The following is a 14,295-nucleotide window of genomic DNA, read 5'->3' as shown; positions in this document are numbered from 1 at the left end:
CCTATATTAACCGAAAGTGGTTACACTCCCTCAATACACTGCTCGTGTGCGACCACCAGATGAAGATCATGCACGTGTGTGCCCTCTTCCCAGGAAGTGCCCATGAAGCTGCATCCTGGAGCAGACGTCATCCCTGCCCTCTTCAAAGAGCACCCCAGGATGGGCAGCTGGCTCTTCGGGGAGAAGGGGTACCCGCTGAGCTAATGACGCCAGTATGGAGACGGATGATCGAAGCAGAGACCTGGTACTATGAGGTGCATGCAGCCATGGGCTGTGATTGAGCAGTGCATCGGATTCCTCAAGATGCGGTTCAAATGCTCCGCGGAAGGTCGCCCACATTGTGGTGGTCTGCTGTGCCCTCCACAACCTCACACAGCAGTGGGGCGACTTGTTTGAGGTTTGTGGTGAGGAACATGTGGCCACTGAGGAGGAGGAGGATGAGGATGATGAGGTAGCGGTGGACCAGCAGGGGCTGGAGGATGAGGGCAGCGACGAGGGATCGGCAAACATGGAGGGACAGGGAGGCCCTCATACTCGCCCAATTCACTTAGGACATGGCCTGGTCCATCACCCCACACTCCCATTTCCCACCCTCCCAGGGCCTGTGTTACATCGCTCCTGGGTGCTGGGACTGTGTTGGCACTGTCAGCGGGTCACTGTCGAGGGCAGGGGGTGATGATAACCCACAGAGAGCTGAGCGCCAGTGCTTCTCAATCTATGCCATACTCTGACCCCTGCCTGTCTGCTGAGTGCTCGCTCACATCCATCACCTGCACACGGTGTGCCCGGGGGGGGGGGGGGGGGGGGGGGGGGGCGGATACCTGGAGAGATGGGCCAAGGGTTCGGAGATTGGCCCGCATTTCAGAAGAAAGTGACAGAGGCATCATACAGATTGTGCTCAAGGGTATTTATTGTGTTGTACAATTCTCCACTCTCCCAAAGGTGTCACCTCCACCTCTCCACTCCGTTCCCCCCTCCTCCTGTGCCCTCAGTGATCCTCAATGTGTTTTGCCTTCCTAGCCCTTCCGCTACGTCTAGCTGTGTCCCTAGGATGCACATCTGAGGTGGAGGCAGCCAGCTGCTTACCTTGTCCTGTGGCCTTCAATGTTTATGGCGGGTGTTCTCTGGGGGTTCTGGGGCCAGAGGCCCCGGCTCACTTGTCGTGGCACATGCACAACTGTGCCGCCCTGTCCCATGTGGTGGCTGGGAGACATGGCCTCAGGTGAAACTAGTGCCCACCATCGCCACTCCATGGGCTGGGTCCGGGTTGGCACCCATCGCCTCCTCCTCCCGGTCAGTGCCCATAGGGTCCTGGGATTCACCTCGGACTGGAGGGGTAGCTGGTTCAAGCCCCACTGCTCCTGCAGCATCTGGCCCTGCCAGCCCTGGTGGTTCACCATGCTCCGCACCATCATGTCGCGCGCTCAGCGATGCTCCTCAGTGACTGGGACATGCTCTGCAGCGCCTCAGCAATGCCCATCTGAAAGCGGGACATGTCCTACAGAACCTCGTCATGGTCAGCATGGTACTGAGTGACATCCCCAGTGAGGTGGACATTCTGTCGAGACCCGCAGCCATGGCTGTCACTGACTGCGTGACGCCTTGGATGCATAAACACACACTGACTGACACACTGAGAGACCAATCAACACACAGAACACAGCAGCCAATCACCAGACAGGACACGGCCATTATAAAGCCAGAGGGCACTAGTTTTCGCGCTCATTCGGGATGCAGCCTCTGAGACAGCCAGAGCCCGCAATCAGTAGCACAAACATCTACCATGTGCTAGCAGTATAGTCTGGTCAGGTTAGCCATAGGTCTTCAGTCAACCTAACATAGTGTCGACCCACAGTGCAAGTATGTTCAACAGTTCATAGTTAAATAAAATAGAGTTGCACTTCTACAAGTGTTGATAGCCTGTCTCTCTCACTGCTCTGGTAAACGCAGTCATCGCAGACCCAGCATACCCAACACATCATGGTACCAGTAGGTGATGTTAGTGTTTGATGGACCTACCCTCAAATAATCCCCCTGTCCCTCCATGTTTGCCGATCCCTCGTTGCTGCCCTCGTCCTCCAGCCCCGGCTGGTCCACCGCCACCTCATCGTCCTCATCCTCCTCCTCCTCAGTGGCCACATGTTCCTCACCACAAACCTCAAACAAGTCGCCCCACTGCTGTGTGGGGTTGTGGAGGGCACAGCAGACCAGCGATCAGCCATCCGGTAGTATGGACAGTGTCCGCCCTCCCCCGATGCTCCTCATCACCGGCAACCTCGGTGCGAACTGGAAGATTTTTAAACAAAGGTTTCAACTGTACCTCGAAGCTTCAGATCGCCAGGAAGATTGCTTTCTTCCTCTCCACGGCCAGGGACCACGCCATCCATATTTTCAACTCCCTCACATTCGCTGAAGGTGAGGACAAATCCAAGTTCAAGGCAGTCCTGCTCAAATTCGACAACCACTGTGATATCGAAGTCAACAAAAGTTTTGAACGTTACATCTTTCAACAGCGTCTGCAGGGTAAGGATGAACCTTTTCAATCTTTCCTCACCCATCTTCGCATCCTCGCGCAATCCTGCAATTATGGCTCCATCTCCGATTCAATGATCCACGACCAGATCGTTTTCGGTGTGCACTCGGACCCCCTACGCCAGCAGCTCCTCAAAGTGAAACAGCTCACCCTCGCTATAGCCATCGAAACCTGCGTTCTGCATGAGCACGCCACTAACCAATACTCGCACATTCAAGCAGCAGAGACGGCGCGGCAAGGCCCCCACAAAGCAGAGCGCGTGCAGGCCGTAAAACAGCTCCAGGGCCTGAGCCTGGATGAGGGCGGCCATTTTGTGTGCTTTTCTCGGGCTCCCACGCATGCGGCAACGACCATGGGGACGGCGAGGCCGAAGACTGAACTGCGCAGGCGCGCACTATGTACGACCGCACCGCGCATGCGCGGTGGTGCACTGAGCATTCTGACGACATGACGTGCAGCAACTGTGGCTCTGCCCACTTAAAGCGGCAATGTCCCGCGAAATCTCGATGCCGTTTCCAGTGTGGCAAGCTTGGCCACTATGCAGCCCTGTGTAGGTCTGCTCAAACAACTACCTCTCGTCGCTCCCACCAGCTGCGCAGGGATGTCAGGACCGTCCAACCACCGGTCACCGATTCTGACTCCGACATGGTTCCGGACCCTGACACCGAGGATCTCCAATCACCATTCCGGGTGGGCATCATCACCAAGCACAAGGTGCTTCAGAAGAAAAAAGCCAAGTCCTTCCCAGTGCTGAGCATTGATCCGGACGACGAGTGGTGTGCCACCCTCACGGTCAACAAATCTTGCATCAGATTCAGGCTGGACACCGACGCTTCAGCCAACCTCATTGCACAGTCGGACCTCGACAGCCTCCACGTTAAGCCGACCATCCTGCCATCCGCCTGCCAGCTTCTCGACTACAATGGCAATGCCATTGCTGCCAGCGGCTCATGCCAGCTTGTGGTGTTGCACTGTTCCTTAAAGGCCACCCTGCCCTTCGAGATAGTAGGGTCCACTAAAGCTTCCCTCGGTGCTCAGGCATGCAAGATCCTAAACCTCGTCCAAAGGGTTTACTCCTTGTCACCCGCTGAGGCTTCAGCATCGACGGACGCCGACTTTCAAACACAACTGAAGAACATCATCACCCGATACCACACCGTCTTCGAGGGCATGGGCACACTTCCATACACGTACAAAATTATTTTAAAACCAAATGCCACGCCTGTGGTCCACGCAGCTCGCCGGGTACCGGCGCCCCTCAAGGACCGCCTCAAGCAGCAGCTGCAGGACCTCCAGGACCAGGGCATAATATCTAAAGTGACAGAACCAACTGACTGGGTCAGCTCCATGGTGTGTGTTAAGAAACCATCCGGAGAACTACGCATCTGCATCGACCCCAAGGATCTGAACCGCAACATAATGAGGGAACACTACCCTATCCCAAAGCGCAAAGAACTCACCTGCGAGATGGCTTGTGCCAAATTTTTCACAAAGCTGGACGCATCCAAGGGGTTCTGGCAGATTTAACTTGACGCATCCGGTCGGAAGCTCTGCACCTTTAACACCCCATTTGGCCGGCATTGTTACAACCGGGTGCCGTTTGGCATCATCTCAGCCTCGGAGGTGTTCCACCGAATAATGGAGCAAATGATGGAGGGCATCGAAGGGGTGCGGGTATATGTAGACGACATCATCATCTGGTCTACCACCCCGCAGGAACACATCGATCGCCTCCAAAGCGTCTTCCGAAGAATCCACGAGCATGGCCTCCGCCTCAACAGAGCCAAATGCTCCTTTGGTCAAACAGAAATTAATTCCTCGGCGACCATATTTCGCAGTTCGGTGTGCAGCCAGATGCAGACAAGGTGTCGGCCATCAATGCCATGAAGACACCGGAGGACAAGAAGGCGGTCCTCCGCTTCCTGGGCATGGTCAACTTCCTGGAGAAGTTCATCCGCAATCTCGCATCTCACACCACGGCTCTCCGCAATCTGGTGAAGAAGACAACCGAATTCCAATGGCTCCCCGCCCATGAGTGACAGCTCTGATGCGACCATCAATTCACTTGGAGACTCAAGTCAAAGTAAACAGTGGCTTTAATCAGTTTACAACTTTGCCTGCCTGCGACCGTACAATACTGCAGGCGGTCCCGCAGGTCTGCTGCTCTTATACTTCCTATAAAGGGCGGAGCCATGGGCGGAGCCCGTACATTCTCCACATCTCCCCCTGTGGGTGAAGCCACACAGTGGCCCATCGATGGAGCCCACAGGGTTAATAGCATGGTATAATGCAACACAGTATACTGGTGAATTAACAGTATTTATACATTGTGGTGGTATGACAAGGAGGTTTACGGTACTCAGAGTAGCGCTGCCATTGGTGCAGAGGACTTGCTGCCCATTGGCTCAGGCTGGTACGCCGACAAAAAACGCCCCCTCATCCAATCCACCACGTTTCCACTGTCGATGGAGGCCCGCCAGGCCTTTAGCCGCATCAAAGCAGACATTGCAAGGGCCACGATGCATGCTATCGACGAGTCCCTCCCATTCCAGGTCGAGAGCGACGCGTCCGGTGTAGCTCTGGCCCTGAACTAAGCGGGCAGACCCGTGGCCTTTTTCTCCCGGACCCTCCACGCTTCCGAACTCCGCCACTCCTCGGTGGAAAAGGAGGTCCAGTCCATAGTCGAAGCTGTGCGATATTGGAGGCACTATCTGGCCGGCAGGAGGTTTACCCTCCTCACAGACCAACGGTCAGTAGCTTTCATGTTCGATAATGCACAGAGGGGCAAGACCAAGAACGACAAGATCTTGCGGTGGCGGTTTGAGTTGTCCACGTACAACTACGATATCTTGTATCGTCCTGGGAAGCTCAACGAGCCTCCGGATGCCCTGTCCCGTGGTACCTGCGCCAGCGCGCAGATAGACCACCTCCGCACCCTCCACGCGGACCTCTGCCATCCAGAGGTAGCCCGCTTCTACCATTTCATTAAGACCCGCAACCTGCCCTACTCCATCGAGGAGGTCAGGACTGTAACTAGGGACTGACACATTTGCGCGGAGTGCAAGCCGCACTTCTACCGCCCCGAGCAAACGCATCTGCTAAAGGCGTCCCACCCCTTTGAACGTCTCAGCATGGACTTCAAGGGTCCCCTCCCCTCCAACAACCGCAACATGGTAGAGGGCAGCACGGTAGCATTGTGGATAGCACAATCGCTTCACAGCTCCAGGGTCCCAGGTTCGATTCCGGCTTGGGTCACTGTCTGTGCGGAGTCTGCACACCCTCCCCGTGTGTGCGTGGGTTTCCTCCGGGTGCTCCGGTTTCCTCCCACAGTCCAAAGATGTGCAGGTTAGGTGGATTGGCCAGGATAAATTGCCCTTAGTGTCCAAAATTGCCCTTAGTGTTTGGTGGGGTTACTGGGTTATGGGGATAGGGTGGAGGTGTTAACCTTGGGTAGGGTGCTCTTTCCAGGAGCCAGTGCAGACTCGATGGGCCGAATGGCCTCCTTCTGCACTGTAAATTCTATGTCTATGTAACATACACTTTCTAAGTGTGATTGACGAGTACTCCCGCTTTCCTTTTGCTATCCCCTGCCCCGACATGACCACAACAACCGTCATCAAGGCCCTCCTCCCCATTTTCTCCCTGTTTGGTTACCCCACATACATCCACAGAGCAACCGGGGGTCCTCTTTCATGAGTGACGAGCTGCGTCAATTCCTGCTCAGCAGGGGCATCGCCTCTAGCAGGACAACCAGTTATAACCCCTGGGATAACGGACAGGTCGAGAGGGAGAACGGTACGGTCTGGAAGACCGTCCTACTGGCCCTACGGTCCAGAAATCTCCCTATCTCCCACTGGCAAGAGGTTCTCCCAGACGCCCTCCACTCGATTTGGTCTCTCCTCTGTACTGCCACGAACCAAACACCTCATGATCGTCTTCCTGTGTTCCCCAGGAAGTCGTCCTCAGGATCCCCTCTCCCGACGTGGCTGGCCACCCCCGGGCCCATCTTGCTCCGGAAGCATGTGCGGGTGCACAAGTTCGACCCGTTGGTGGAACAAGTCCAGTTACTCCACGCTAACCCGCAGTATGCGTACGTGGAGTATCCCGACGGTCGGCAGGACACGGTCTCCCTCCGGGACCTGGCACCCTCCGGCGTGCGGCCACAACCCCCCACACCAACACCCCCTCCCGCCCAATCCCAACCCCCCGCGGCGCTCCCAGCGCCCCCACAACCCAGCGCACAGGAACCCTCTCCCCCGGCCAGAGCTTCGCCAGCACCGACCAGGGGTACGGACACAGGACCACGACCGCCACTCCCGGAGTCACGGACGACCACCGCTCCAACGTCACCGGCGCCGCTGCGCAGGTCCAGCAGGACATTGAAGGCACCCGTCAGATTGAGTCAATTTGATGTTCCACTGGACTTTTTGTTGGACTCTTCGTGTTGATCAGCGTTCCCTTGTACACTGTTGCATCTTCCTTTTCATTTTTTTTTGCTTGTTTGTTCCTCGATTGTTCATAAGTGCATTGTGCGCGGTATTGTTGTTCTTTTGTACATTCGTCGTGGGCCGGTGGGCAGCCACCAGACATCTCGGTACACCTCGTTCTCTCTAGTCATACTACCAGTTCGACGCCCCCCCTCTTTTTTTCTCCTCTCCTCGTCTCCCCCCTCCGGCTTCTTTCTCCACAAGGGATGAATGTGGTGGTATGACTGGGAGGTTTACGGTACCTCAGAGTAGTGCTGCCATTGGTGTAGAGGACTCGCTGCCCATTGGCTCAGGCAGGTCATGTGTCTCTCTGCCAATTGGCTGAGGTCAGTCATGTGACTGCTCACCGATTAGCCGAGAGGCCAGTAGCCCCTCCTACGAGGTGGGGTATAAGTACCCGTAGCAGCCGGCAGTCGGCCTTTCTCTGTAAGTCAACTGCCGGGCACACAACTAATTCATTAAACCCTGATATTTGGAACTTCTTCACGACTCGAGTCCAATTGATGGTGCATCATACATTCACCACAAGCTCCAGCGCCCGTAGCCTGTGGGACACCTCCAAGCGGCTATCGAGTGATGCTGACATCTCCCCCTGAATGTCCCGGCCGCTCCCTAACATCTCCATCAGCTCAGGGAAAACCTCTTCCACAGGCTCAGCAACAGGCTGGGACCTGGCTAGGACCCAGCTGGGTCCTGGGATCCAGCAGACCTCTGACTGCTGTCTCGTTTGGGGGTTCCTGCCTCCACCTGATGTACATCAGCAGCAGTGTGGTGCTCACCAGGTTGTGGCCCAGAAGCCCACTAAGTGTGACCCACTAAGATGTCTCACCGAGGTGTGTGTATCTGCGCTGGTGGAGGGCGGGGATGACAGCTGTGCTGCGACTATTACACTGACGTCTTTGGAGCCCTTCCCTGAGGTGGGCTCTGGGGAGACTGGAGAGGAAACCACCCGGGATGGGCCGGCGTCATCGGCTGGAGGACCTGCGGGGGAATGGACATGTGGTCAGTGGGAGGGAGGGTGAGCCAGTGAGGCAGTAACAACGCATGTTTGGTCTTGCAGCAATTCCCGCTCGCTGCAACAGTTAGAAACCTTTCTGGAGAATTGCCCCCATTATAAATTGTACAATAGCATTGAATTTGTTAGAGACTGTTATGAAAGCAATATACCTCCATGTATTCAAAAGCTGCATATGACATCTTACAGCGTTACAAGGTAAAGTCCAAGTTAGACAGCCACGTCTGTGTTGTTAGATGGATTGGCATGAATTCTGGGGTTAATTTTGTAAATCTCATTCATTAACAATGTGGCAAACAATCTGATCCGGGTGACCACAGTTACATGCTGGGCTGTTCATGAAATTCCATTCGTGCAAGAGGTGTGACATCCTTGCATGGGAGTATGGATCCTTTAAAATGCGGGCCACTGTTTTCACGGGAGGCCCTATTGTGGGATCGCTCACCAGAGCATTGTTGCTGATATTGGTGTCAGCTCAGAGGTTGCACAATTTGTCCAACTTTATACCCATGCTACCGCTAAACCTAACAGGGTGATAACCGTTTTTTGCTAACTAAAAGTAGCGAAAGGTACATTCCTCTATATTATTCGAATCTCGAATAATGGAATGCAAAGTTGACGAGTAAATTGCTGATTTAAAGCAGAATTTCTTTTCATGCATATCCCTTTAGGTACCAACTGTGGAAATGGCTGCTCAGTGTGTTGGAATAGTACCCTTTCAATTACAGCACCTCGATTTCAGTCCAGCCAGCCAGACAGATGGAATGAAAGTCTCTTTGCTCTGACAGCTGTTAAGAATTCTAAGTGAAATTAGTTTTGGCAGTCTGAAACTGATTCCCAGTGAGCAGGAAGCCACTACAAATAACTGGCAATAATTCTGTACTAATTGGTTAAGCTCATCCAAAGCGGCCCTCACGATGGCTGGTGTGGGAAATGGAAATGTCCCCTATAGTTTATGTAGGATTTTTTCCAAAGTTGAGGAAGATCTTCAATGTGAGTCAGACCTCCAGGATAGACAATAACATAGTGGACCATAAGCATTCTACTTTGAGTTTTTTTAAATATATAACTGATAAACTAAAAATAGCCACATTCTACTTACTACTTTTGGCGCTGAGTGGAATAAGTAAAAGTTGAAAAGCCATTATTGTTTTGATTCTCTGCAACTTTGGTTGAATGTAGTGAATATCAATGTTCAAGTTGCCTCGATTCTGAAACTGAACCTAGTCACATATTGATGCACCATCAATTGGACACGAGACGAAGATGAGATCCAAACGATAGGCTTTAATGCACAAGATGTGTGCCCGGCAGCAGACGTACAGAAGAATGGCCGACTGCCGGGGAACATGGGTTCTTATATCCCGCCTTGTAGGCGGAGCTACCTACCTCTCAGCCAATTGGCTGAGAGGCACATGACTTACCCGGGCCAATGGGCAGCGAGTCCTCTGCACCAATAGCAGCTCACTTCTAAGGTACCATAATACCCCTAGTCATACTACCACATTCACCCCTTGTTGAAAAGGAAGCGGGGGGGGGGGGGGAACGCGGGCATGAGGGGGGGGGGTTGTGCCCCGTGGGTACGTGAGACTGGTAGTATGACTAGAGATGTTGAGGCCGTACCGTTGCATCGATGGCTGCCCACTGACCCGTAATTAATGTGCAAGTGGAAAAAAAAACAACTATCTCAGTGTGCATAATCGGGGGGGGGGGGGGGGGGGGGGGGGGGGGGGGGGGGGGATATGGGTCAATAGGTAGAGAACAACGAAAATCACAAGAGTCCATCCGCAGGCAGAAGTCCACCCGTAGGTCACATCAATTCAATCAGTCGAGTGGGCGCCTTCGATGTCCTGCTTGACCTGCGTAGTGGTGCCGGTGACGTCGGAGCGGTAGTCGTCCGTGACTCCGGGAGCGTGATCTTGTTTCTGTGTCCGTACCCTGGTCGGAGCTAGCGGGGGCCAGGGCCGGGGGAGGGGGGTCCCTGTCCGCCTGAGCTGTGGGCTGCGTCGTTGCTGGGGACAGTGGGTGTCGGGGGGGGGGGGGGGGGGGGTGCTGGTGCTGGGGGGTGTGGCCGAGTTCTGGTGGGTGCCAGGTCCCGAAGGGAGACCGTGTCCTGTCGGCTGTCGGGATACTCCACATACGCGTATTGCGGATTTGCGTGGAGTAGCTGGACTCTTTCGACCAACGGGTCCGACTTGTGCACCCGCAAGTGTTTCCGGAGAATGGGCCCCGGGGGTGGCCAGCCAGGTCGGGAGCGGGGGGTCCCTGAGGAAGACTGCCTGGGAAAACAAGAGACGTTTTGTGAGGCGTTTGGTTAGTGGCGGTACAGAGAAGTGACCAGATTGAGTGGAGGTCGTCTGGGAGTCTTGCCAGTGGGAGACTGGGAGATCTCTGGACCGCAGGGCCAGCAGGATGGTCTTTCAGACCGTACCGTTCTCCCTCTCGACCTGTCCGTTACCCCAGGGGTTGTAACTGGTCGACCTGCTGGAGGTGATGCCCCTGCTGAGCAGGAATTGACGCAGCTCGTCACTCATAAAGGAGGACCCCCGATCGCTATGAATGTATGCGGGGTAACCGAACAGGGAGAAGATGGTATTCAGGGCTTTGATGATGGTGGTGGTGGTCATGTCGGGGCAGGGGATGGTGAAAGGGGAGCGGGAGTACTCGTCAATCACGTTGAGGAAGTACGTTGTTGCGTTGTTGGAGGGGAGGGGACCTTTGAAGTCCATGCTGAGACGTTCAAAGGGGCGGGAAGCCTTTATAAGATGCACTCGTTCAGGGCTGTAGAAGTGCGGCTTGCACTCCGCGCAGATGTGGCAGTCCCTGGTCACTGTCCTGATCTCCTCGATGGAGTAGGGCAGGTTGCGGGTGGCCGAGGTTCGCGTGGAGGGTTCGGAGGCGGTCCACTTGTGCGTTGGCACAGGTGCCACGGGACAGGGCATCGGGAGGCTCGTTTAGCTTCCCAGGACGATACAGGATGTCGTAGTTGTACGTGGACAGTTCTATCCTTCACCGCAAGATTTTATTGTTCTTTATCTTGCCCCTCTGTGCATTATCAAACATGAAAGCTAATGACTGTTGGTCTGTGAGGAGGGTAAACCTCCTGCCGGCCAGATAGTGCCTCCAATATCGCACAGCTTTAACTATGGCCTGTGCCTCCTTCTCGACCGAGGAATGGCGGATTTTGGAAGCGTGGAGGGTATGGGAGAAGAAGTCCACGGATCTGCCCACTTGGTTGAGGGTGGCCGCCAGAGCAACATCAGACGCGTCACTCTCAACCTGAAAGGGGAGGGACTCGTCGATAGCGTGCATTATGGCCTTTACAATGTCTGCTTTGATGCGGCTAAAAGCCTGGCGGGCCTCCATCGACAGGGGAAACGTGGTGGACTGGATCAGTGGGCGGGCTTTATTGGCGTAATTGGGGACCCACTGGGCGTAATATGAAAAGAAGCCCAAACAGCGCTTGAGGGATTTGAGGGAGTGGGGGAGGGGGAGCTCCATCAGGGGGCGCATGCGTTCGGGGTCGGGGCCTACCACTCCGTTACACACTACGTAGCCAAGGATGGTTACACTGTCGGTGCTAAACACGCACTTATCCTTATTGTAGGTCAGGTTAAGGAGTTTTGCGGTACGGAGGAATTTGCGGAGGTTGGTGTCGTGGTCCTGCTGGTCGTAGCCGCAGATGGTGACATTGTCGAGATACGGGAAGGTTGCCCGTAAACCGTGTTGGTCAACCATTCGGTCCATCTCCCTCTGGAAGACCGAGACCCCATTCGTGACACTGAAAGGAACCCCTAAAAAGTGGTAGAGTCGCCCATCCGCTTCGAATGCAGTGTACTTTCGGTCACTCGTGCGGATGGGGAGCTGGTGGTAGGCGGACTTAAGGTCCACCGTGGAAAAAACCTTGTACTGCGTGATCCTGTTGACCAGGTCGGAGATACGTGGGAGAGAATACGCGTCCAGCTGCGTAAACCTGTTAATGATCTAACTGTAGTCTATGACTATCCGATTTTTCTCCCCGGTCTTAACCACCAGCACTTGTGCTCGCCAGGGGCTGTTGCTAGCCTCGATAACCCCTTCCTTCAGAAGCCTTTGGACTTCGGACCTGATGAAGGTCCGGTCCTGGACACTGTACCGTCTGCTCCTGGTGGCGACAGGTTTGCAATCCGGCGTGAGGTTTGCAAACAAGGATGGGGGATCGACCTTGAGGGACACGAGGCTGCAGGCAGTAAGGGGGGGCATAGGGCCGCCGAATTTGAATGTTAAGCTCTGGAGGTTGCACTGGAAATCTAACCCCAGGAGTGCTGCCGCGCAGAGGTGGGGAAGGACGAAGAGCTTATAGTTTTTAAACTCCCTCCCCTGGACCGTGAGGTCCACTATGCAGCACACTGTGATCTGGACCGAGTGCGAACCGGAGGCCAGAGCGATTCTTAGTTTTACCGGGTAAACGGGAAGTGCGCAGCGTCTTATCGTGGCGGCATGGACGAAACGTTCTGTGCTCCCGGAGTCCAACAGGCAGCTCGTCTCGTGACCGTTGAGGAAGATCTTTGTGGCCGCCGTGGAAAGCGTGCGGGGCCGTGACTGGTCCAATGTTACTGAGGCGAGTCGTGGCAGGAACTCAGAGTCGTCATCCGGCAGCGAGTGGTCACTTGCGGGGTCCTCGGTGCCGCTCCAAGATGGCGGCACCTGTTGGCCGCACGTGGTGGCGGGTGAACAAAATGGCGGCGCCCAGAGATCGCACGTGGAGTCGGGGGCCCAAAATGGCGGCGTCCGGGGATCGCACGTGGTGTCGGGGGCCCAAAATGGTGGCGCCCGGTGATCACTCGTGGCAATGGGGGGTAGGGCAGAGAGGTCCGCGGGCCACGTGGGGCGCGTGAGGAGCGCAGTGGGGGGGGGGGGGACCTGCGGTCGCTGCTCGGGACTGCAGCGACTGCCTTGGACTGGCAAACGGCCGCAAAATGGCCCTTTTTGCCGCAGCTTTTACAGGTTGCGGTGAGGGCCAGGCAGCGCTGGCGGGGGTGCTTGGCCTGGCCGCAAAAGTAGCAGCAGGGCCCCGTGGGTTTATCGGGGCGCCCCGCGGCGCAGGCCTGAGGGGGTTCCAAGTCTGCGGGGGTGAGGGGGGTCGCGTTCCATGCTGCCCAGGGGGCTGCCGCGCGGTCGGGGGCGTACGCTCGGGCGTTGCGATTAGCAACATGTAGAGAGGAGGCGAGGGCCCGTGCCTCGGAGAGGCTTAAAGTTTCTTTCTCCAAGAGTCTCTGGCGGATCTGGGAAGATTGAATACCCGCAACGAAAGCATCTCTAATTAAAAGCTCGGTGTGTTCGGCCGCAGAAACTTGTGGGCAGGCGCAATTTCGCCCCAGAACAAGGAGGGTTTGGTAGAATTTGTCCCAAGACTCAGCAGGGAATTGCTGTCTCATGGCCAGCAAGTGCCGATCGTAGACCTGGTTCACCGGCCGGATGAAATGTCCCTTTAGCAAGTCCATAGCTGCGACATAGTCTGTTGTGTCCTCTATAAGCGTGTACATGGCGGTGCCCACGCACGAGTGGAGGATATGCAGTTTTTGTTCCCTCGTCAGGCGGTTTTCGGCTGTGCTCAAGTAACTGTTGAGTGTTTAAATGCAGCTGTTGCATTTGCTGCATGCGGGCTGAGTCGAAGGCACTCCAGCTTGATACGAAGCTCCATCTGTTAAAACTTGTGCATTAAATTGATGCACCATCAATTGGACACGAGGCGAAGATGTGATCCAAACAAAAGGCTTTAATGCACAAGATGTGTGCCCGGCAGCAGACGTACAGAAGAATGGCCGACTGCCGGGGAACATGGGGTCTTATATCCCGCCTTGTAGGCGGAGCTACCTACCTCTCAGCCAATCGGCTGAGAGGCACATGACTTACCCGGGCCAATGGGCAGCGAGTCCTCTGCACCAATAGCAGCTCACTTCTAAGGTACCGTAATACCCCTAGTCATACTACCACACATATGCAGCTCACATTTCAGCAGTTCACCATCAACTCAGCTTAATAAATCACAGGAAAACAAAAATTGATATAGCCATAATATTTTACTTCAAAAGTATCCTAGGACGGCACGGTAGCACAGTGGTTAGCACTGTTGCTTCACAGCTCCAGGGTCCCAGTTTTGATTCCGGCTTGGGTGACTGTGTGTGGAGTTTGCACTTTCTCCCCGTGTCAGTGTGGGTTTCCTCCGGGTGCTCCGGTTTCCTCCCACAGCCCAAAGATGTACAGATTAGGCGGATTAC

This window comes from Scyliorhinus canicula, chromosome 1 (assembly GCF_902713615.1).
Source record: "Scyliorhinus canicula chromosome 1, sScyCan1.1, whole genome shotgun sequence".
NCBI classification, from domain to species: domain Eukaryota; kingdom Metazoa; phylum Chordata; class Chondrichthyes; order Carcharhiniformes; family Scyliorhinidae; genus Scyliorhinus; species Scyliorhinus canicula.
This window is presented reverse-complemented; position numbering follows the sequence as displayed.